Raw genomic sequence first — 23,848 nt, forward strand, 5'->3', positions numbered from 1 at the left:
CCTGGGGAGAAATATGTAGCAGCCTGCGTCCGTAAAGATGAACAGCCTTGGAAACCCTATGGGGCAGTCCTACTCTGTCCTACAGGGTCGCTATGAATTGGAATCCACTCGACAGCAGTGGGTTTGGTTGTTTTTGTTTTTTTGGTTAATATATAACTTGTTTTTCTTATTCATCTGTCTCTCCTTTGGGATTTAAGCTCTGCAAGGGCAGGGATTTTTGTCTCTTTCGTTCACTTTTATAAACACAGTGCCTACAACAGTGGCTGGCACAGAATAAGTTCTCAATAAATTAGTAAAAGAATGAACGAATGGCAATTCTCCACTGACCCTCTATCATCTTTGATTTTATTAAATGTCTGTCTCTCACAGATGTGGTAACTATGATTTCCATATTGGACACACAATATAGAAATATATGTCTCTATATAACTGTTTTTTATATACCAGTCTCCCCACAGAGCAAGATGCAATGCTCTGTGGGAGACAGGCACATAGAGACATATGAGACAAGGGGATCTCTTATCTTCACAGAGCTGTGTTTAACCAGGAGCTGAATACCTGGTCAAACAATTTAAATATAAAATCATAAAACTTATCTTTACTTATTCATACTTATTCATTCTGTACACTGAGCAAATAACCTGAGAACAGCTGGACTATATGAAGAAGAACATGGCATCAGGACTAGAGGAAGATTCATTAACAACCTGCGTTATATAGATGGCACAACCTTGCTTGCTAAAAGTGAAGAGGGCTTGAAGCACTTACTGATAAAGATCAAAGACCACAGCCTTCAGTATGGATCACTTTAACATAAAGAAAAAAAAATCCTCACAACTGGGCCAATAAGCAACATCATGATAAATGGAGAAAAGATTGAAGTTGTCAAGGATTTCATTTTACTTGGATTCACAATCAATGCCCATGGAAGCAGCAGTCAAGAAACCAAATAATATATTGCATTGGGCAAATTCGCTGCAAAAGACCTCTTTAAAGTGTTAAAAAGCAAAAATGTCACTTTGAGGACTAAGGGATGCCTGACCCAAGCCATGGTATTTCAATCACCTCATATGCATGCGAAAGCTGGACAGTGAATAAGGAAGACTGAAGAAGAATTGATGCCTTTGAATTACAACGTTGGCGAAGAATGTTGAATATACCGTGGACTGCCAGAAAACAAATAAATTTGTCTGGGAAAAAGTACAGCCCTTAAGCTTCCCATCTAATCTTTTGAGTTGCTGTTGTCACTTTGAATCCATACAGATAGTTCTTAAAAGAGCACAATACTCAAGGTAGATATTCTTTACCAGCTAAGCTAAATTACTCTTTGGTTTTAAGAAGACTCAGTGGGTATTTTTGGTTTAAGGTTTGAAGATTACCTTAGGGCAATAGTTTCAGGGGTTTATCCAGCCTCCATGGCTCTAGAAAGTCTGAAGTTTATGAGAATTTAAAATTCTGTTCTACACTTTCCCCCTTTTGATCAGGATTTTTCTATAGACTCTTTGATCAAAATATTCAATAATGGTAGCCAGGCACTATCCAGCTCTGCTGGTCTCATGGCAAAGAAGGCTGTTGTTCATGGAGGCAGTTAGCCACACATTCTGTTTTCTCCTCCTATTCCTGACTGTATTTTTCTTTGGACTGGTTTATTCATTTTTAAGTGCTAAGGTCCTAGATACGAATTGGTTCTAGTCATATTTTTTAGATGTCATTGAGTTGACTCCAGTTTAGAACTGTCCTATAGAGTTTCCTAGGCTGTAATCTTTACGGGAGCAAACTGCCAGGTCTTTTCACCCATGGAAACCCTGGTAGCGTAGTAGTTAAATGCTACAGCTGCTAACCAAGAGGTCGGCAGTTCAAATCCACCAGGCGCTCCTTGGAAACTCTATGGGGCAGTTCTACTCTATCCTACAGGGTCGCTATGAGCCGGAATCGACTGGATGGTTGTAGGTTTGGTTTGGTTTTGGTTTCACCCATGGGCTGCTTATAGGTTCAAACCGCTGTTAGCAGCTCAGCATTTAACCATTGCAGCACCAGGCCTCTTTAGTCACATTTAATATATATTTATTGAATGACATAAAAGATTTCTGCATTTCCTTCACCTGTTGAACCCACCAATTCATGCACGCCCTTCATGCACAAGGCGTTTGACTGTTGTTAATTTGTTGTCATTGATTCAATGTCAAGTCGTGGCAACCTGATGTATGCCGAGGTAGAGCTGCTCCATAGGGTTTGCAAGGCTGTGACCTTTCAGAAGCTGATCACAAGGCCTGTCTTCCGAGGCACCTCTGGATGGGTTCAAATTGCCAATCTTTCGACTAGTAGTCAAGTGCTTAAACATTCACACCATCTAGGAGCGCCTAAGATATTTGACTAATTGGCATTTAATTGCTTCACCTATGTTTAAATCCTGTCTATTTGGTTTGGCTTGGGTTGGTTTGGTTTTCTCTTTTTTTTAGCATTGTGTCTAATCACGGATTCTCTGGATTAGCTAAATGACTGCCTTAATAACTATGGGTATGTTGCTGTTGTTAGCTGCTCTCAAATCAGACTCCGGATTTTGAGTTCATAAATCTTCTGACTTCCCAGGGATGTGTTAAGGACAGTCACCCTGGTGGAGCTTCTAGGAAACCACCCCAATAAAAAATATAACCATTGGAAGTCCCTACTATTCACTGAGGAAAGATGATGGAAACATCCCATGAAGATGTTGTTGTTAGCTGCCATCAGATTGGCCCATGACTGGCTGTGGATGGGACTATTGTGATCCATAGGGTTTTCACTGGCTAGTTTTTGCAAGTAGATCTTCAGGCCTTTCTTCCTAGTCTTAGTTTGGAAGCTCAGCTGAAACCTGTTCAGCATCATTGTTGTTTTTAGGTGGCATCGAGTCAATTCTCATTTACAGCGACCGCATGTGACAGAGTAGGACTTCCCTATAGTATTTTCTTGGCTGTAATCTTTACAGAAGCAGATTGCTGGTCATTCTCCCACATCGCTGAATGAGTCTGAACCACTAACCTTTTGATTAGCAGTCGAGCACTTACCATTTGCACCATCAGGGCTTCGTCCTGCACTGACAGACAAGCGGTGGCTACGCATGAGGTGCATGGACCAGAAATCAAACCTGGGTCTCCGGCATAGAAGGTGAGAATTCTAGCTCTGAATCAACAATGTCCCATGGGATAAAGATACTGAACTTTATTTTATGATTGCTTGTATAGAAAGTTTGGAGATGTTCGCATCGACTCAGGCATTCTTACCTGTAGGATCAAATAGGAAGGAAATATTTTCCAAATATTTCATAAGGCAAGATTAGAAAATGGGCTTAGAAAATAAGTGTACTATGATATAATGGTGTTGTTAGGTGCAGTCAGGTTGGTTCCGACACATAGCGACCCTATGCACAACAGAATGAAACACTGCCGGGCCCTGCACCCTCATCACAATCATTGTTACGCTTGAGCCCATTGTTACAGCCACTGTGTCAATCCACCTCATTGAAGGTCTTCCTCTTTTTCGCTGACCCTCTACTTTACCAAACATGATGTCCTTCTCTAGGGACTGATCTCTCCTGATAACATGTCCAAAGTATGTAAGATGAAGTCTCCCTATCCTTGCTTCTAAGGAATATTCTGGTTGTACTTCTTCCACGACAGATTTTCTCATTCCTTTGGCCGTACATGATATATTCAACATTCTTCGCCAGCACCACAATTTAAAGGTGTCAATTCTTGTTTGGTCTTCCTTATTCATCCTCCAGCTTCGCATATCATGTGGAAGTTTTTAAATGTTTATGCAAATGCATGGGCCCCAATTAACTGCTGAAATTTTCTCCAGAGGCAAATCAAAGTAAATAAACTGGGATTCGTTGCAGCACCTAGGTTTGGAACAAACATTTAGCAATTAGAAACTTCTCTAGCTGCGACTACAGACCTTTTGGGGAGAATATTTTACACACCTAGTTCTACAGCCCTGCTCAGGTTACTCTGCTGTATTAACTCGCCTTTTTTCTTCTGGTTTCACAGGACGTGGTTACCTAGGGTTCAAAGCCTAAAGGAGATAGGGAGGGTTTTAAATATTTACATTTACCTTCTTTGGAAACACAGTGATCATTTTCATCAACAGCTTTGCCACAACTGCTTTAGGCAGTTACATTCTAATGCCAGCGGGGTGGTACAGTTAATCCGGGGGGGTTTTCTCCTTCCTCATTCACATTCGCTTCTTAAAGCAATCAACATTGTTGACCTCACCTCCTTTTCAAAAGTTTGCCTTTCTTGCTTTGTCTCCAGCTGTGGCTTTTTGTTTTTCTTCCCCCTTCTCTGACTTTATCTTCCTTGTTGTTTTTACTCACTTGCTTCTGCCTCCTCTATTCACTCGACAAATATTTATTCAGTGACAGCAATGTGCCAGGCACTGTGAGTCAAGGAAGAGCAAAATGGACATCTAGCCTGCTCCCTTGGGACACAGAAGGCAGTAGAGAGCCCATGATAGAGCACTGGGCTCCTGGGGAGGTCAGGGAAGGCTGCTGGGGTTGAGATCTGAAGGACGAAGGGGATTCTTTTGAGGAGATGCAGAGACAAGGCCATTTGCCACTAAACATCCTTAACTTGCACAGTTTGGAAACCCTGGCTGCTAACCAAAGGGTCGACAGTTCAAATCTGCCAGGTGCTCCTTGGAAACTCTACGGGGCAGTTCTACTCTGTCCTATAGGGTCACTATGAGTTAGAATCAACTCGATGGCACTGGGTTTGTTTTTTTTTTTTTTTTTTGGTTTCTAGTTTACATACCTTATGCTGATACTCCCAACAAGACGTTATTAGCCCTTTGAGAATCGGTTTGCGATTGACAGCTAACCTAAAGGTTGGCAGTTCAAACCCACCCAGCAACTCAGCAGAAGGACTGTTGAACTACTTTCATAGACATTACAGACAAGAAGGAGCAGGTCTACTCTGTGGCACACAGGGACGCCAGAGTCAGAATCAACTTGACAGCAACTAGTATAATTTAGGACACAAGGTTCAGAGCAAGTGGTTAAGTGGTTTACCCCGAGTCACTTGGTCAGTAAGTAGCACCACTGGGCTTACCCCAGGTCTTCAACCCTAAGTCCTGGGAGCTCCCACCTCTGCACCTGCCTCTCCCTGGTTGACTCGTTCTCTCACTCTCAAGACTTCAGCTCTCACCTCAACATAGAAAACTCAGATACACCTCTCTGGACCTAACCCCTTCTCTTCAGACACACATTTCACATCAGCTGCTGGGTATTTCCTGGCCATACCAATAAAGACACCTAAATGAAACTTCTCTGGAAAACAACACACATACCTGTTGACTAAACTGCTGCAAATGACCTCTTTAAAATGTTAAAAAGCAAAGATGTCACCTTGAGGACTAAGGTGCGCCTGACCCAACCCATGGTATTTTCAATTGCCTCACATGCATTCGAAAGCTGGGCAATGAATTTGGAAGGCCGCAGAATTGACACCTTCAGATTATGGTGTTCACGAAGAATATTAAGTATACCATGGATTGCCAAAAGAACGAGCAAATCTGTCTTGGCAGACATACAGCCAGAATGTTCCTTAGAAGCAAAGATGGAGAGACTTCATCTCACATACTTTGGAAATGTTTTCAGGAGGTGTCAGTCCCTGGAGAAGGACAACATGCTTGGTAAAGTAGGGAGTCATCGAAAAAGAGGAAGGCCCTCAACGAGATGGATTGACACAGTGGCTGCAACAGTGGGCTCAAGCATAAAAATGATCATGAGGATGGTGCAGGACTGGGCAGTGTTTTGTTCTGTTGTACACAGGGTCACTATGAGTTGGAACCGACTAGACAGCACCTAGCAACAACAACATTGACTAAGTAATTCCATTGTTAGGAATCTAAGCCATTGGTAAGGATATACATGCAAAGATACAGCCTCGTCAATCGTGGCTAAGAGTCATTGCAGGGATTGCCTGAGAATAAAAAATGTGCATCTAAGAATAAAGAATTCTATTCATATTTCACCAAGACTAGTTTTGCCTTTTGCTTTTAAAGTTTCTTATATTCATCCTAATAGAATTGTTTTCCCAGTTGCTGAGCGCCAGAACCTTGGATTCATCCTCTTTTTGTTTTGCCCTGGCTTCTAGAGGGTCACCAAACTCAGCAAGTGTCCTGTCACAAAGACTTTTTACATATATCCCTTCAATTTCATGCCCATTCCCAGTTCCATTACCTGTGTCAGAGTTTCATCAAACATGTCAGGCAACAAATGTCTGTATGTGTAAGACACCGTCTTGCCCTTAAGGAGTTTATAGGCCAAATGAGAAATCAGACACATCCACAAACATCCAGATGCAGGATATAGAGCCAAAGTGCTGTGTCATTTTTAGATACTTATTGAGTACCTCTCATGTACCAGGAGAAGCCCTGGTGGTGGCACAGTGGTTAAAGCACTCAGCTGCTAACTGAAAGTTCGACAGTTCAAACTCACCAGCTGCTCCGCAGGAGAAAGACGTGGCAGTCTGCTTCCATAAAGATTTAGAGCCTTGGAAACCCTATGGGGCAGTTCTACTCTGTCCTTTAGGGTCACTCTGAATTGGAATCAACTTGACAGCTACAGGTTTGGTTTTGGTGTATGTGGCAGGAGCTTTTCTTGGTACTGGGATGTAAAGAAGTATCAGACGTGTTTTCTCTCCTTGAACCTTACAGCTGAGGAAGAGAACGACTGGGTTGTGAGCTCTACGAGGGCAGGGATTTTTGTCTGTTTTTGCTCACAACTGCATCTTCAGCCGCTAGAACCATACTGGACGCATAGTAGGCTCTTAATAAACATTTGCTGAATGAATGAATGGGTGAACCTGTAGCAGACTTTCCAGATCCACTTGGCCTTTTCTTAAGTTCCCCTCTCCAGAACAGAAGCATGAATTGGGGCTGGACTGGACATCAGTTCGCAACACATACTATGTACTCAGAATTTTCTTTCCCCAAGTACACTGATTTTGACTCCAACATATTTCTCTTGATTCTTCTTTATCTTGGGATGAATTCTTTCCCAGGGATTCCTTGACTTCTCAGGATAATAGACTCTCGGTGGGTCACCCCAGATCATCAATCCTACAAGCCAAAAACTCAAACCTGTTGTCATCGAATTGATTCTGACTCATGGCAACTGCACATGTTACAGAGGAGAACTGCTCAACAGGATTTTTTTGGCTATAATCTTTACAGAAGTAGATCCCCAGGCCTTTCTTACGTGGTGCTTCTGAATGAAAAATTATAAATTTATGATAAAGGTGACCTAAAATCTTAAACAGTTTGAAACTAAGGAACAAATGTCTAGATAAGACTTATTTATAATTTCTTAGCTTTTGTTCAGCAAATGTGATCTGTAAATTCTATTTTTGTTGTTCAAGTTTTCTTGGTGACCAAGTATATGAAAAACTTTTATGAAACTTTTCATTTTAATGAAAAACATATTTTCTCTAGTAGTGCTATGTTACTACATCAAGTTATTTGATAGTATTAGTCAGTTTATCTGAATAATTTTCTGACTAGTGTATACTGTGTTATTCAGTTGGTCTGAAGGATTTGACTATTAATTCTGGCTAATTTTGAGAGAAGTACCTTAAATCTCTCATTATAGTTGTATATTTATAAAGTTCTCCTTGCCTTATGTGTTTAGTTGCTAAGTTGTTTGATGCCTACTCTATGACTTATTTATTATTTATGAATTTATTACCATGTAGTGATGCTCATTATACTCTAAGTGCTTGTGACCTGAAATTCTACCTCACCTAATATTAATACTGCCACCCCTGTTTTCCTTTGCCTCTCATTTTACTTCCAATCTTTTATTATCACTTTGCTTCAGGTATGAGTCAAAATTTCCAATCAACTATCACAATATCTCTGCACTAATGTTTTTCTAACACTTCAGACTTTAGCTTTCTAATGCTGAGCTCATCATTTTCTCCCTAGAGCCCTTTTCTCTTCTTTATTTTTCATCTAAACTGTGATGGAAAGCTCTCGGTTTCCTGCAGAGCATTCAGTTGCCTTTGTTTTTTAATAGAATATCCAGACGCTCTTCTGCTGGGCCACCCCGCAATCCCCTGTCTGCCCAGGAGCACTGGATGGCAGTCCCTCACGCCCACTTCAGGAATGGGCAAGCGACTGCAGCTGGCCAATTAGACATCACCGTCTTCTGGCCTCAGTGATCCCAACACAAGTGCAACTGGATCCAAAAAGAAGAGGCAGTTCAGAGCACAGATTTTGAAACCAGACTGCCTGTCACTTACCGAGTAACTTTGGGCCAGTTATTTAACCTCTCCATGCCTCAGTATTCTTGTCTGTAAAACAGAACCACCAGTGCCAGGTGCTGTCAAGTAGACTCTGACCCCTGGACACCACGTGTGTGTCAGACTAGATCTGTGTTCCGTAGAATTTTCAATGGTTGATTTTTCAAAAGTAGACTGACAAGCCTTTCTTCCAGGGTGTCTCTGGGTGGACTCGAACTTCCAGTCTTTCAGTTAGCAGCCAACCATGTTAACCATTTCCACACCCCAGGGCTCCTATGGAATACTACCTATCTCATAAGATTGTTATGAAGATTACAGATGTTCATACATGTAAAAACTTAGAGCAGTGCTATGACGTAGTAGGCAATATGGCTGTTAGCTATTGCTATTGCTTTCTCTCGCACCAGGATATGAGTGGACAAGCCTAGAGCTGTTGGCAGCTGATATGCCACTATTGGGTACATGGGGTCTGTGAAGGAATGAAGTCAGCAAGAAGGACAGCAGAGCCAAGAGGAGGAGACACCTGGGCTCTTACCACCCTGCTCAAGTCAGTTCTAAAGCTGGCTGTACCCAAGACTTTTCAGTTACATGAGCCAATAAATCCTTTTTTTTGCTCCAGCCGACTTGAGTCAATTATTCTGTGACTTGTATCAGAAAAGTCCTAAGTGATAAAACTGTTGACCAAACTGTCCCAGGTTAGAAATGTTGGAATTGTCTTCCATTCTTCGCTCTTTCTCACTGCCCACATCCTATGTGGCAAGTCTACACATTCTACTTCCCTATTTTTTCTGCTCTGATTGCCTTTTTCCACTCCTCTCATTTAGGATGAATAAAAAAGGAAATCAGTATTTAGCGAGTCCTTGTTATATGCTATAGACTGTACTAGGGCATATTACCTTTTTAATCCTAACAGCAGCCATATGTGGAAACTGAAGCACAGAGAGGGTGAATAACCAGTCCAAGGTCCCACAGTGAATGAGGGGTGATGTCAACTCCAGAGGCCACACTGGAAATTGCTACATCTTGATAAACACTTGCTGAATGGCTAACCCCTGGAGGAACACCTATAGCAACTTGCTCCAGTCAGTATCCCACATGGATGGGGACCATGTGGCTACTTAGTCTTTTTTGAAAATGGCAATCACCCTAGATCAGTGAAGTCAATGTCAGGGGTCACCCACACCCATCCTGATCATTTTTTTTAGGCAATCAGTCATCAACCACTAAATCTACCTATTCTCAGCCCCAAATCTTGCTGAGACTGTTTGCAAAGAAAGAAGCAAAGCAAACTAGGTTGTGGCCATGCATTATCCTTCAATTATAGAAAGGCAAACAAATTACCTGATGGCTTTCCCACCATGAATTCACACACATTCATGCACATGCACTCCAGTCCACCAATCTGTCTCTTTCAAAATTTAGCTCGCCACAGAAAGTTTCCTGAACACTCCTGTAAAACTTTGCCTCCATTCCCTCACTCCTTGCTTCATCTACTAGAATATTTATTGCTTGTGCTTGGGGGATGTCTTCTTTCATTTTCTCAAACCTGCTGAGCTCAGGCTATCTGAGGGACTTTGCTCATGCCATGCTCTCAACCAGGACGCTCTTCCCATCCCTCTCCACACCACCAGCAACTGCTTTTCCTTTGGGTCTCCGCTAACGCCATCTCTGCAGGAAGGTCTTTACCCAACTCTGCCTAAGGTAGGCCCCTCTCATCACCTCCTTATTCAGAATATCAGCCCCTTGATGGTTTCCTTAGCAGCCCTTAGAATAACATGCAACAGTTTTATTCACTGTTGTGCCTAATTGAGTTTTGTTTGTTTTTGTATGTGTTTTTCTTTTGTCTTTTTCCTATTAGAGTGAAATGGAATAGGCATCTTGAGAGTAGAAACAGTGTTTGTCACCATTGTATCCCTCACGTAGACCTGGTGTATAGTAGGTGCTCAACAAGTATTTCATAAATGAATGAAAAAAAGAATCAGAGACTAGAACATGAGAGTTGGTGAGCTGATTTTATCCCAAAAACAGATGACCTGTGGGTCCCTTTTAAGCTGCTTCATTTGGGGTTGTTGTTGTTAGTTGCCTTAGAGTCAATTCCTACTCATAGTGATGCCATGTGTTCATTGGGTCAAATGGGTAAAGTCCCCAAACCCTGGTTTCTTCATCATTTCATAGAACAGCTGATACCTGAATGGTTCCTGCATTCTTTCCTGTTCTTGTTGTGGCTGGCTTAGGCTACAACTTTAAAGACATTTTAATACCATACCATGGGACCCTGAATTATCTCAACCTTTTATCTGGCCTGGCCCCAACTCTAAAGTCACACTAATGACAAAGCCCTATACCTCTGCTTCAAAGGGTTTGGCATCCAGTTGGATAAGGAGTAGGGAGATATCCTGCCTTAGAGAAGAGGGGTACACTAGGGACTGTGGAAGAACTTGAAAAACAGAACCTTATCCAGAGTTCCTGGGTGGTACAAAGGGTTAATGCTCTTGGCTACTAACCGAGAGGTTGGAGGATCAAGTCCACCCAGAGGCACTTGGGAAGAAAGACCTGGTGACCTGATTCAGAAAAATCAGCCATCGAAAACCCTATGGAGCACAGTTTTACTTTGACACGTGGGTCCACCATGAGTCAGAATCAACTTGGCAGCAGCTGGTTTGGTTATCCTGAGGAGGGAGGAATGATGACGGGGGGAAACATGTCTCTAATGCCTGCCAACTACGCATCCAAGTTCTCCCTCATGTTATGTAACTCTTGCCGAAGTCCTGTGACGTTATCAGTGCAAAGGCATGAGCTTTTGTCTCAAAGAGGCTTGGATTCAAATTGTTGTTGTTAGTTGCATTGAGTGGGTTCTGACTCTTGGCGATCTCATGTGCAACAGAATAGTTCTGTGTCATTTTGGTTTGCTCAAGTCCATTATTGCAGTCACTGTGTATTTTAAGTGACTTCCAACCCAGAGGGATCATTTTCTAGCACTGTATCAGACAACATTCTGTTGTGATCCACAGGCTTTTCACTGGTTAATTTTTAGAAGTAGATCACCAGGCCTTTCCTCCAGTTCACCTAGTCTGTAGCTCCCCTGAAGTCTGTCCACTATGAGTGACCCTACTGATATTTGAAATACCGGTGGCATAGCTTCCCACATCATGCTAACACACAAGCCACCACAGTATGACAAACTGACGTGGGGTGGTGGTGGGCTTAAATTACACCCTTACAAATTTTCAGTTATAAGGCCCTTTGGCATGTTACTTAACTTTTCTGGGCTCAGTTGCCATATCTTTATAATGAAGATAATGTCAACTACAGTCGCTGTGAGTATCAAACGATAAGGATATATATTAACACATTTGTCAAAGTGAAATGATTTTGTGCCTGGCACATACTAGGTACTCAACAAATTACAGTTTTTTTTGTTAAGGAATTTGCCCAAGATGGACAAAGTGGCATAGAACTTGATGGCCTCTTGCTTTGTAAGATCCTGAAGATATTTCCACACAGGCTGTATGGTTTATCTCATCTTTCAGGTTGTGATTTCTTCCAGGACACAGAGATGATATGTTCCGCCTTATTGGTTTAGTGGCATATCTATGCAGTAGTTATTACTCACTCACTGTTGCTGTTTTTTGGTGTCATTTAGTCGATTTTGACTCATGGCAACCCTATGTCACAGCATAGAACTGTCCATAGGGTTTTCTAGGCTGTAATCTTTATGGAAGCAAATTTTCAGGTCTTCATCCCACAGGATCACTCGGTAGGTTCAAACTGCCAACCTTTCAGTTAGCAGGTGAGCACTTAACCATCGCACCACCAGGGCTCCTTATTCACTCACTAGTTGCTTGAAATAAGACAGCATTTATTATGCTGAAATTGAATTTCCTCCCCATGTGTCTGTCCGTTTGTCCTACTGTGGTGGCTCGCATGTTGCTGTGATACTGGAAGTTATGCCACTGGTATTTCAAATAACAGCAGCATCTCTCGTGGTGAATAGGTTTCAGCAGTGCTTCCAGGCTAAGACAGAGTAGGAAGAAGAAACTGGAGATCTACTCCTGAAATATTAGGCCAGTGAAAACTTTATGAGTAGCAGCAGAACATTGTTTGATATAGTGCCGAAAGACGAGCCCCTCAGGTGGCAACACACTCAAAATATGACTGGAAAAGAACTTCCCCCTCGAAGGAGAGTTGACGTTAATGATGTGGATGGTGTGAAGCTTTCTGGACCTTCATTTACTGTTGCAGCAAGACTCAAAATGAGAAGAAACAGCTGCAAACATCCCCTAATAATCAGAATGTGGAATGTACAAAGTATGAATCTGGGAAAATTGGACGTTGTCAAAAATGAAACAGAATGTATAAGGATCGATATCCTAGGCATTAGTGAGCTGAAATGGACTGATACTGGCCATTTTGAATCAGGTAGTAATATGGTCTACTATTCCAGGGATGACAAATTGAAGAGGAATGGCATCACATTCATCATCAAAAAGAACATTTCAAGATCTATCCTGAAGTATAACACTGTCAATGATAGAATAACATCCATACACCTACAAGAAAGACCTGTTGATACAACTATTTCGAATTTAGGCACCAACTACAAATGCCAAAGATAAGAAAATTGAAGATTTTTACCAATGCCTGCAGTCTGAAATTGATCAAACATGCAATCAAGATGCAATGATAATTACTGGTGATTGGGATACCTAAGTTAGAAACAAAGAAGAAGAATCTGTAGTTGAAAACTATGGGGCCTTGGTGACAGAAAGACACCAGAGATTGCATGATAGAATTTTGCAAGACCAATGACTTATTCACTGCAAATATATCTATTTTTTTTTAAAAAAGAAAATAATTTATTTTCAGTATAAACAGTGGCATGATAGTTCGTCTTTTGTAAGATTTTATAGTGTATAAGGCACTTTTTTTTTTTAACTTTTATTGAGCTTCAAGTGAACGTTTACAAATCAAGTCAGACTGTCACATATAAGTTTATATACACCTTACTCCATACTCCCACTTGCTCTCCCCCTAATGAGTCAGTCCTTCCAGTCTCTCCTTTTGTGACAATTTTGCCAGCTTCCAACTCTCTCTATCCTCCCATCCCCCCTCCAGACAGGAGATGCCAACACAGTCTCAAGTGTCCACCTGATACAAATAGCTCACTCTTCATCAGCATCTCTCTCCTACCCACTGTCCAGTCCCTTCCATGTCTGATGAGTTGTCTTCGGGAATGGTTCCTGTCCTGGGCCAACAGAAGGTTTGGGGACCATGACCACCGGGATTCCTCTAGTCTCAGTCAGACCATTAAGTATGGTCTTTCTGTGAGAATTTGGGGTCTGCATCCCACTGTTCTCCTGCTCCCTCAGGAGTTCTCTGTTGTGCTCCCTGTCAGGGCAGTCATCGGTTGTGGCCAGGCACCAACTAGTTCTTCTGGTCTCAGGATGATGTAAGTCTCTGGTTCATGTGGCCCTTTCTGTCTCTTGGGCTCATAGTTATCGTGTGACCTTGGTGTTCTTCATTCTCCTTTGTTCCAGGTGGGTTGAGACCAATTGATGCATCTTAGATGGCCGCTTGTTAGCATTTAAGACCCCAGACGCCACATTTCAAGGTGGGATGCAGAATGTTTTCATAATAGAATTATTTTGCCAATTGACTTAGAAGTCCCCTTAAACCATAGTCCCCAAACCCCCGCCCTTGCTCCGCTGACCTTTGAAGCCTTCAGTTTATCCCGGAAACTTCTTTGCTTTTGGTCCAGTCCAATTGAGCTGACCTTCCGTGTATTGAGTATTGTCCTTCCCTTCACCTAAAGCAGTTCTCATCTACTAACTAATCAGTAAAAAACCCTCTCCCACCCTCTTTCCCTCCCCCGCTAGTGACCACAAAAGTATGTGTTCTTCTCAGTTTATACTATTTCTCAAGATCTTATAATAGTGGTCTTATACAATATTTCTCCTTTTGCCTCTGACTAATTTCACTCAGCATAATGCCTTCCAGGTTCCTCCATGTTATGAAATGTTTCACAGATTCTTCATTCTTCTTCTTTATCGATGTGTAGTATTCCATCGTGTGAATATACCACAATTTATTTATCCATTCATCCGTTGATGGACACCTTGGTTGCTTCCAGCTTTTTGCTATTGTAAACAGAGCTGCAATAAACATGGGTGTGCATATATCCGTTTGTGTGAAGGCTCTTATTTCTCTAGGCTATATTCCGAGGAGTGGGATTTCTAGGTTGTATGGTAGTTCTATTTCTAACTTTTTAAGATAATGCCAGATAGATTTCCAAAGTGGTTGTACCATTTTACATTCCCACCAGCAGTGTATAAGAGTTCCAATCTCTCCGCAGCCTCTCCAACATTTATTATTTTGTGTTTTTTGGATTAATGCCAGCCTTGTTGGAGTGAGATGGAATCTCATCGTAGTTTTAATTTGCATTTCTCTAATGGCTAATGAAGGAGATAATTTTCTCATGTATCTGTTAGCTGCCTGAATATCTTCTTTAGTGAAGTGCGTGTTCATATCCTTTGCCCACTTCTTGATTGGGTTGTTTGTCTTTTTGTGGTTGAGTTTTGATAGAACCATGTAGATTTTAGAGATCAGGCGCTGGTCTGAGATGTCATAGCTGAAAATTCTTTCCCAGTCTGTAGGTGGTCTTTTTACTCTTTTGGTGAAGTCTTTAGATGAGCATAGGTGTTTGATTTTTAGGAGCTCCCAGTTATCTGGTTTCTCTTCACCATTTTTGGTAATATTTTGTATTCTGTTTATGCCTTGTATTAGGGCTTCTAATGTTGTCCCTATTTTTTCTTCCATGATCTTTATCATTTTAGTCTTTATGTTTAGGTCTTTGATCCACTTGGAGTTAGTTTTTGTGCATGGTGTGAGGTATGGGTCCTGTTTCATTTTTTTGCAAATGGATATCCAGTTATGCCAGCACCATTTGTTAAAAAGACTATCTTTTCCCCAATTAACTGACACTGGGCCTTTGTCAAATATCAGTTGCTCATATGTGGATGGATTTATATCTGGGTTCTCAATTCTGTTCCACTGGTCTATGTGCCTGTTGTTGTACCAGTACCAGGCTGTTTTGACTACTGTGGCTGTATAATAGCTTCTGAAATCAGGTAGAGTGAGGCCGCCCACTTTCTTCTTTTTCAGTAATGCTTTACTTATCTGAGGCTTCTTTTCCTTCCATATGAAGTTGGTGATTTCTTTCTCCATCACATTAAAAAATGACATTGGAATTTGGATCGGAAGTGCATTGTATGTATAGACGGCTTTTGGTAGAATAGACATTTTTACTATGTTAAGTCTTCCTATCCATGAGCAAGGTATGTTTTTCCACTTAAGTAGGTCCTTTTTAGTTTCTTGTAGTAGTACTTTGTAGCTTTCTTTATATAGGTCTTTTACATCTTTGGTAAGATTTATTCCTAAGTATTTTATCTTCTTGGGGGCTACTGTGAATGGTATTGATTTGGTTATTTCCTCTTCGGTGTTCTTTTTGTTGATGTAGAGGAATCCAAGTGATTTTTGTTTGTTTATCTTATAACCTGAGACTCTGCCAAACTCTTGTATTAGTTTCAGTAGTTTTCTGGAGGATTCCTTAGGGTTTTCTGTGTAGACGATCATGTCATCTGCAAATAGAGATAATTTTACTTCCTCCTTGCCAATCCGGATGCCCTTTATTTCTTTGTCTAGCCTAATTGCTCTGGCTAGGACCTCTAGCACAATGTTGAATAAGAGCGGTGATAAAGGGCATCCTTGTCTGGTTCCCGTTCTTAAGGGAAATGCTTCCAGGCTCTCTCCATTAAGAGTGATGTTGGCTGTTGGCTTTGTATAGATGCCCTTTATTATGTTGAGGAATTTTCCTTCAGTTCCTATTTTGGTGAGATCAAATATATTTTTTTAACAACATAAACGGTGACTATACACATGGACCTCACTGGCTGAAAATACAGAAATCAAATCAACTACATCTGTGGAAAGACACAATGGAAAGGATCAATACCATCAGTCAGAACAAGGCAAGGGGCCGACTGCAGGCAGACCAGCAATTGTTCATATGTAAGTTCAAGTTGAAGTTGAAGAAAATTAAAACAAGTCCACAAGAGCCAAATAGAGACCCTGAGTATATCCCACCCGAATTTGGAGACCATCTCAAGAATAGATTTGACACATTGAACACTAATGACCAAAGACTAGACAAGTTGAGATATGACATCAATGACACCATACATGTAGAAAGCAAAAGGTCATTAAAAAGACAGGAAAGAAAGGAAAAAACAAAATGGATGTCAGAAGAGACTCTGAAACTTGCTCTTGAACATCAAGTAGCTAAAGCAAATGGATGAAATGATGAACTAAAAGTCCTGAACAGAGATTTCAAAGGGCAGCTGGAGAAGACAAATATTACAATAAAATGTGCAAAGACCTGGAGTTAGAAAACCAAAAGGGAAGAACATGCTGTGCATTTCTCCAGCTGAAAGAACTGAAGAAAAAATCGAAGCCTCGAGTTCCAATATTGAAGGATTCTATGGGCAAAATATTGAACGACATAGGAAGCATTAAAAGAAGATGGAAGGAATATAGAGAGTTACTGTACCAAAAAGGATTGGTTGGCATTCAACCATTTCAGGAGGTAGCATATGCTCAAGAACCAATGGTATTGAAGGACAAAGTCCAAGCTGCACTGAAGACATGGACAAAAAACAAGGCTCCAGGAATTGATGGAATCCCAATTGAGCTGTTTCAACAAAGGGATGCAGCCCTGGAGGGACTCACTCATCTATGCCAAGAAATTTGGAAGACAACTACCTGGCCAACTGCCTGGGAGAGATCCATATTTGTTCCCATTCTAAAGAAAGTTGAGTCAACAGAATGTGGAAATTATCTAACAATATTAGTGACATTACACACAAGAAAAATTTTGCTGAAGATAATTCAAAAATGATTGCAGCAGTACATTAACAGGGAACTGCCAGAAATTCAAGCTGGATTCAGAAGAGGACATGATTCAAGGAATGTCATGCTGATGTCAGATGGATCTTGGCTGAAAGCAGAGAATACCAGAAACATGTTTTTCTGCGATTTATTGACTATGCAAAGGCGTTTGACTGTGGAGATCATAACAAATTATGGAAAGCATTGCAAAGAATGGGAATTCCAGAACACTTAATTGTGCTCATGCAGAACCTGTACATAGACCAAGAGGCAGTGGTTCAAACAAAAAGGGGATACCATGTGTAAGGTGTGTGTCAGGGCTGTATCCTTTCACCATACTTATTCAATCTGTATGCTTTTCAATTGCCTCATATGCATTTGAAAGCTGGACAATGAATAAAGAACGCAGAAGAAGAATTGATACATTTGAATTGTGTTGGCGAAGAATATTGAATGTACTGTGGACTCCCAGAAGAATGAACAGATACGTCTTGGAAAAACTACGGTCAGAATACTCCTTAGAAGCAAGGATGGCAAGACTTTGATTCATCTACTTTGGAGATGTTATCAGGAAGGACCAGTCCCTGGAGAAGGAAATTATGCTTTGTAAAGTGGAGGGTTAGCCAAAAAGAGGAAGACCCTCAAGGAAATGGATTGACACAGTGGCTGCAGCAATGGGCTTAAACATAACAATGATTGTGAGGAATGCACGGGACTGGGCAGTGTTTCATTCTGTTATACATAGGGTTGTCATGTACAACACTCTATGGCACCTAATAGCAACAACGACAATTGAGCTTTCTATTCAATGGTATCTGTGACTACTAATGTTGTTAGGTGCTGTCATCTAACTTAATAGTTGAAGGAAAATTTTCTTTTGAAAAAACTAAGTACCAACGTATCCCTTTTCTACTTATGTCCCTCCTCTAGGAACAACTCCCTCTGTACAAACATAAAATAGGGTTTTAGTCATGTGAGTCACTTGAATTTTATGTTTGAACATTATGAAACAAAGTACAACTTCTTAGGGTCACACCAATAGGATTGGAGGACATTTTAATCTCTGCTAAACTAACAAAGTTTTAGTTATCAACTCCTGAGACAACTCAGGTTTTTATATGTCCCAGTATTGTGTATCTAGGTACATATCTAATGATTCACTACATGATTCATTCCCTTTCTCACTCCTCCACCTAATTTTTAAGAATGGCCACCTCTTAGATTTTCTCTTAAATCCACCCTCTCTCCTTCCATCCCTGCTCTGACCTTTTGCATCTTTCATACTCTATGAAACTGCCCCTGCACTCTCTAATGTCAGCCTCACCCTTCCGGAACCCAGGCTCCACCCTGCTGCCTGGTCAATGGCTCCATAGCACCGCTGACCATTTCCCTGCTCTGCTCCCAACCCTTCAATGTCTTCCTTGTCTACATGATAGAGCTCTTAAACTTGGAACATGAGGCCCAATAACCTGGCAGAAAGGAAGTTTGAAAACTCTTTAGCATTTTTAAGACCTAAGACCAGCTGCCTTATTTGTTTTTTAAACACGTTTCAAGAGCCTTAAATGCTTGAACATAAATGAGTTTTGTGTTGTTAGTTGTCATCAAGCCTAAAATACATGAATTTTGTTGTTAGCTGTCATCAAGTTGGCCCCAACTCATGATGACCCCATGTGCAATGGCATGAAACACTGCCCCATTCTGCCCTGGTCCTGTGCCATCCCATCATCAGTTTTGGATCAGACTATTGTGATCCATAGGGTTTTCATTGGCTGATTTTTGGAAGCCAGGCCTTTCTTCCTAATCTGCTTTAGTCTGGAAACCCGGATGAAATCTGCTCAGCATCATAGCAACGTGCAAGCATTCACTGACAGACTGGTGGTAGCTGTGCATGAGGTGCACTGGCCAGGAGTCAAAGGAACCCGGGCCTTCCAAACGGCAGGTAAGGATTCTACCACTGAACCACCACTGTCCCCTAAATGAATTATACCAAAAACCAGACCAAATCCGTTGCCACCGAGTCGATTCTAACTCATAGCGACCCTATAGGACAGGGTAGAACTGCCACATAGGGTTTCTAAGGAGCACCGATCTTTTGGTTAGCAGCCATAGCTTTTAACCACTATGCCGGTAGGGTTTCCAAAATGAATTATAAAAAAAAAATAGGAATCCTAAATAAACACACCACCACTCATCTGTCAGTTTGTTGTACTGTGGTGGCTTGTGTGTTGCTGTGATACTGGAAGCTATGTCACCAGTATTTCGAATACCAGCAGGGTGACCCATGGTGGACTATTTCAGTGGAGTCCCAGGCTAAGACAGATTGGGAAGAAGGACCTAACAATCTTCTTCTGAAAAAATTGGCCAGTGAAAATATTATGGAAAGCAGAGAACATTGTCTGATGTAGCACTGGTTGGAAGGCACTCAAGATACGACTAGGGAAGAGCAGCCTCCTCAAAGTAGAGGCGACTTTAATGACTTGGATGGAGTAAAGTTTTCAGGACCTTCATTTGCTGATGTGGCACAACTCAAAATGAGAAGAAACAGCTGCAAATATCAATAAAATGAGATGGATTGACACAATGGCTGCAACAATGGGCTCAAACATAGCAACAATTGTGAGGATGGCCTGGGACTGGGCAGTACTTCATTCTGTTGTTCATGGGATCACTATGGATCAGAACTGACTTGACGACACCTAACAACACAGCAAATAAATTAACAAAGCTTGAACCTTCATAAAGTGTGAGTGGTTGTACAACCATTAGTAAATCATGCTTCTAAGGGAACAATGTTGTCGGGGAAATGTCACATAAGACAAATGAGATAAAAAAACATTGTCCACTCGCTTAAATAGAAAAATATTGACTCTAGAGGCAATTGTGAATTCAGCAAAGGCAAGAATTTTTTCTGTTTCTCCTCCGGTCCCACCTCCAACTCCACCCTTGCTGATTACAGCTCTAGGAAATATATTTGGTCATTGCAACAGCAAAGCAGTTCAGTGCTCCTTTCCCTCCCTGGCTGTGCTTCTCCTAGTTGCTCTTGGAGTGTGGACCACTGTAGTTAACCTGAGAGCGGTAAGTGTTTTGTAATACAAAGCGCCTCTCAGTGCTGGAAACCTTTTGTCTTTCTCTTACTTCTTCTTTCAAAAAAGAAAAACTTCTATTAAAAAAATAACAATAAGGAGTTAATGCTTAATGAGTAGAGTTTCTGTTTGGGGTGATGGAAAAGTTTTGGAAACAAGTAGTGGTAATGGTTGCACACAATTGTGTGAATATAATTAACACCATTGATTCATATACTTAAAATGGCAAATTTTATGTTATATATTATCATAGTAAGAAAATGTAATAAACTGTTAAAAGGAAAAAAAAAAAAAACCCCACTGCCATCAGCTCATTTCTGATTCATAGTGATCCTATAGGACAGAGTAGAACTGCCCCATAGGGTTTCCAAGGCTGTAATCTTTACAGAAGCAGACTGCCGCATCTTTCTTCCGTGGAGGAGCTGGTAGGTTTGAGCCACTGACCTTCCAGTTAGCAGCCAAGCACTGAAACCACTATACCACCAGGGCTCCTTATATAAAATCTTACCATGTAACTAGCACAAGCCAAGGAAGAATTGAGTGGTAGGTGTTGATCATTTGCCTAGGTGAATCCTGAAAACACATGTCTGCAACCTGAAGTTGTCTTTTAACTAAAGATGGTAGTAGGGATTCTTAGGAGCTTGTTATTACTGTGACATCTTAAAAATGTGCTTCTAGAAGATTTTTTTTTTTTCCTAAAAGACATAAAGTTTTCTTAATCATTGAAGAAGAAATCACTGTATCACTACTGGAGTCTGGTGTGTTTAAACAGGGCATTCTAAATTCCTTTTGGAAAGTTTCTCTCTTATTTTATTATCGGTTTCAAGACCTGTTATTGATATTAGTTGCTGGAATGGGACAGGATTTATATTTCAGTCATTTCAAGGTACTTAGTTCTCAGTCTATTATTCCTTTATTGTCAGAAGTTAATTCTAAAAGTCTCTGTTTTATATGCTGTCTTATTTATCTAGTGGTGCTTTAACAGGAATACCACAGGTAGATGGCTTTAACAACAGAAATTTATTTTTTCACAGTTTAGGAGGCTAGAAGTCCGAATTCAGAGTGCCAGCTCTAAAGGAAGGCTTTGTCTCTCTGGCAGCTCTGGAGGAAAGTCCTTGTCTCTTTGAGTTTATTCTCCTGGGCAACCTTCACTGGCTTGGCATCTGTCTTCCCCTATCTTGCCTTGCCAGCTTGCATTTAATCTCCTCTATATAAAAAAAAAAAAATTTTTTTTTTTATATCAGGTTGACTCAAAATACACCCCGCATCAATTCTGCCTCACTAACGTAACAAAGACAACCCCTTCCAAATGGGATTATAACCACAAGCACAGAGGTTAGGATTTACAACACATATTTTAGGGAGACACAATTCAATCCATAATATATGCCAAGAATAATTTTTTAAAATTCATTATGATCTGGCTCCCTGTTACCTTTCCTGATTTGTAGTTTTGTTATCATCAGCAATATTACCAAAGCAGCTTTCCATATTTTACAATGTTGAGGGAATAATTAGTCTTTCTCATTTGCAAAATGTAAAGAAAGGAGAAAAGAAAAGCTTTTTTTCCTCCCTCTTTTTTTTACTTCCAAGGTGCCTAAAGCAAATACATCTCAAGGGTCCTGCATAAAAGGGAAGTGGAGGTAGGGGGTGGTGTTTCTGATGTCTAGTCGTTTACTCTAAAGACCCCAAAATTGTATGTGTGTGAAAGCTACTCTATCTGTCTTCATACATTTGTTCATTCACTTATTTTTTTTTTAAACACTTATCGAGCACCGAAGTGAGCATCCAAGTATCCGACTGCTCCGTACACTGTGTTAGGTTGAAAGGATGAATGGCCAGTACCTGGGAAGCTCAGATGAGGAAAAGGACCTGAAAACAACTGATGAGCTTAAAATTCAACCAGGACCAGACAGAAACTTTCAGAGGCCTGAAAAAAATGTATGGTATGACAAGAAGGCAGGAAGGGACAGGAAAACTGGACTAATGGAAACTGGGAACCTGGGGTGAAAAAGGGGAAAGTGCTGACACATTACAAGGATTGCAGCCAATGTCACGAAACAATTTGTGTATAAACTTTCGAAGGAGGAGCTAATTTGCTCTGTAAACTTTCACCTAAAGCAAAATAAAATTAAAAAAATATATATGTATATGTGGTATGCCACCCATCCACACTCCTCAAGGATTTTCCTCAATAATTACATTGATTGTGGAGGCTAATCATCTTTCCAAATTTTTCTTTTATTTTATTCTGCTGTTTTGTTGGTGCCTTAAGCATGAGCTTAGTTTGTTGTTGTTGGCTGCTGTCCTGTCCTGGGAAATCCAGCCCTAAGTACAAGGCTAAGTGCTGGAACACAGGGATTACCAAAATGTAGAGGAAGCCCTAGAGACCTGGTAGTGTAGTGGTCAAGGGCTATGGCTGCTAACCAAAACGTTGGCAGTACAATCTACCAGCCGCTCCTTGGAAACCCTGTGGGGCAGTTCTACTCTGTCCTACAGGGTCGCCATGAATTGGAATCGACTAGATGGCAACATGTTTGTTTGTTTGTTTTAGAGGAAGCCCTCAGCACCGAGCAGGAACTACAAGGGCCACCCTTTCCATCATTAGTTTTATTAAAAAATTAGCTTTTAAGAACTGAGCATTGAAACTTTATAATATTTTACTTGAGGGAATGAAAATGGAGACAAATTTGTGTGAATTTAAGGGTCTCCTTTTTCCTTTTGGAGCATATGTGATGTTCTCGAAGAATACATCTGGAGGCTTTTGTCACTGTTGTTGTTATCAGCTGCCATTGAGTTAGTCCTGACTCATGGGGACCCTACGCACAATGGAGTGAAATGCTGCCCAGTCCTGCACCATCCCCCCGATCAGTTGGGGATAGGACTATTGTGACCCATCGAGTTTTCATTCACTGGTTTTTCAGAAGTAGATTGTCAGGCCTTTCTTTCTAGTATGTCTTAGTCTGGAAGCTCTGCTGAAACCTGTTCAGCATCATAGCAACACCTGAGCCTTCAATGACAGCCGGGTGGTGGCTGTACCTGAGGTACATTAACTGGAAATTGAATCTGAATCTTCCACATGGAAGAAAAAATTCTACCACTCACCCGTCAATGCTCCAGGAAGCTTCTAGGAATAAGAAATATTTCTTGATCAAGTATTTGCACAGGCTGCTGCCTTTTTCCTGGATTAAGTTTCTGTCAATATTTAAATGTTTCTTGGGTTCGTATGAACACCACAAGGTAATTGTATTTCACTAAAGTTTTGAGACCCATTTGTACTAAATAGAGCACTCACTGAAATTACAAAATATTGTATGAGACTTGCTCAAGTCATGGATTACAGACAGCACCCAAATTCAACATTCTGTTAAGTGTTTATTATCTGCTCTATGGCTAAGGATCAGCACTATCTCAGACCTTTTTACTTCCATCACAAATAGAAGGAGTTAGCATTTTGGGGGAAGTTATTTTTCCTTCTCTCCCTTCACAACCAAACAAAAGTTAAAATCCTTTAGCAAAGTTGACTATTTACCACAGCCAAGT

At 40.9% G+C, this 23,848-nt stretch overlaps 1 protein-coding gene across 1 annotated transcript in view; it reads left to right on the forward strand.

The window, feature by feature from the left end:
• Positions 1 to 20,193: 20,193 nt before the first annotated feature.
• The window catches only part of LOC100653574 (placenta-specific gene 8 protein-like), a 49,905-nt gene continuing 46,250 nt past the window's right edge, over positions 20,194 to 23,848 (forward strand). The window contains exon 1 of the mRNA XM_064285646.1: positions 20,194 to 20,297. The gene's annotated coding sequence lies outside the window, so the exon portion shown is untranslated. The remainder of the gene's footprint in view (positions 20,298 to 23,848) is intronic.

This window comes from Loxodonta africana, chromosome 5 (genome assembly GCF_030014295.1).
Source record: "Loxodonta africana isolate mLoxAfr1 chromosome 5, mLoxAfr1.hap2, whole genome shotgun sequence".
Lineage (NCBI taxonomy): Eukaryota > Metazoa > Chordata > Mammalia > Proboscidea > Elephantidae > Loxodonta > Loxodonta africana.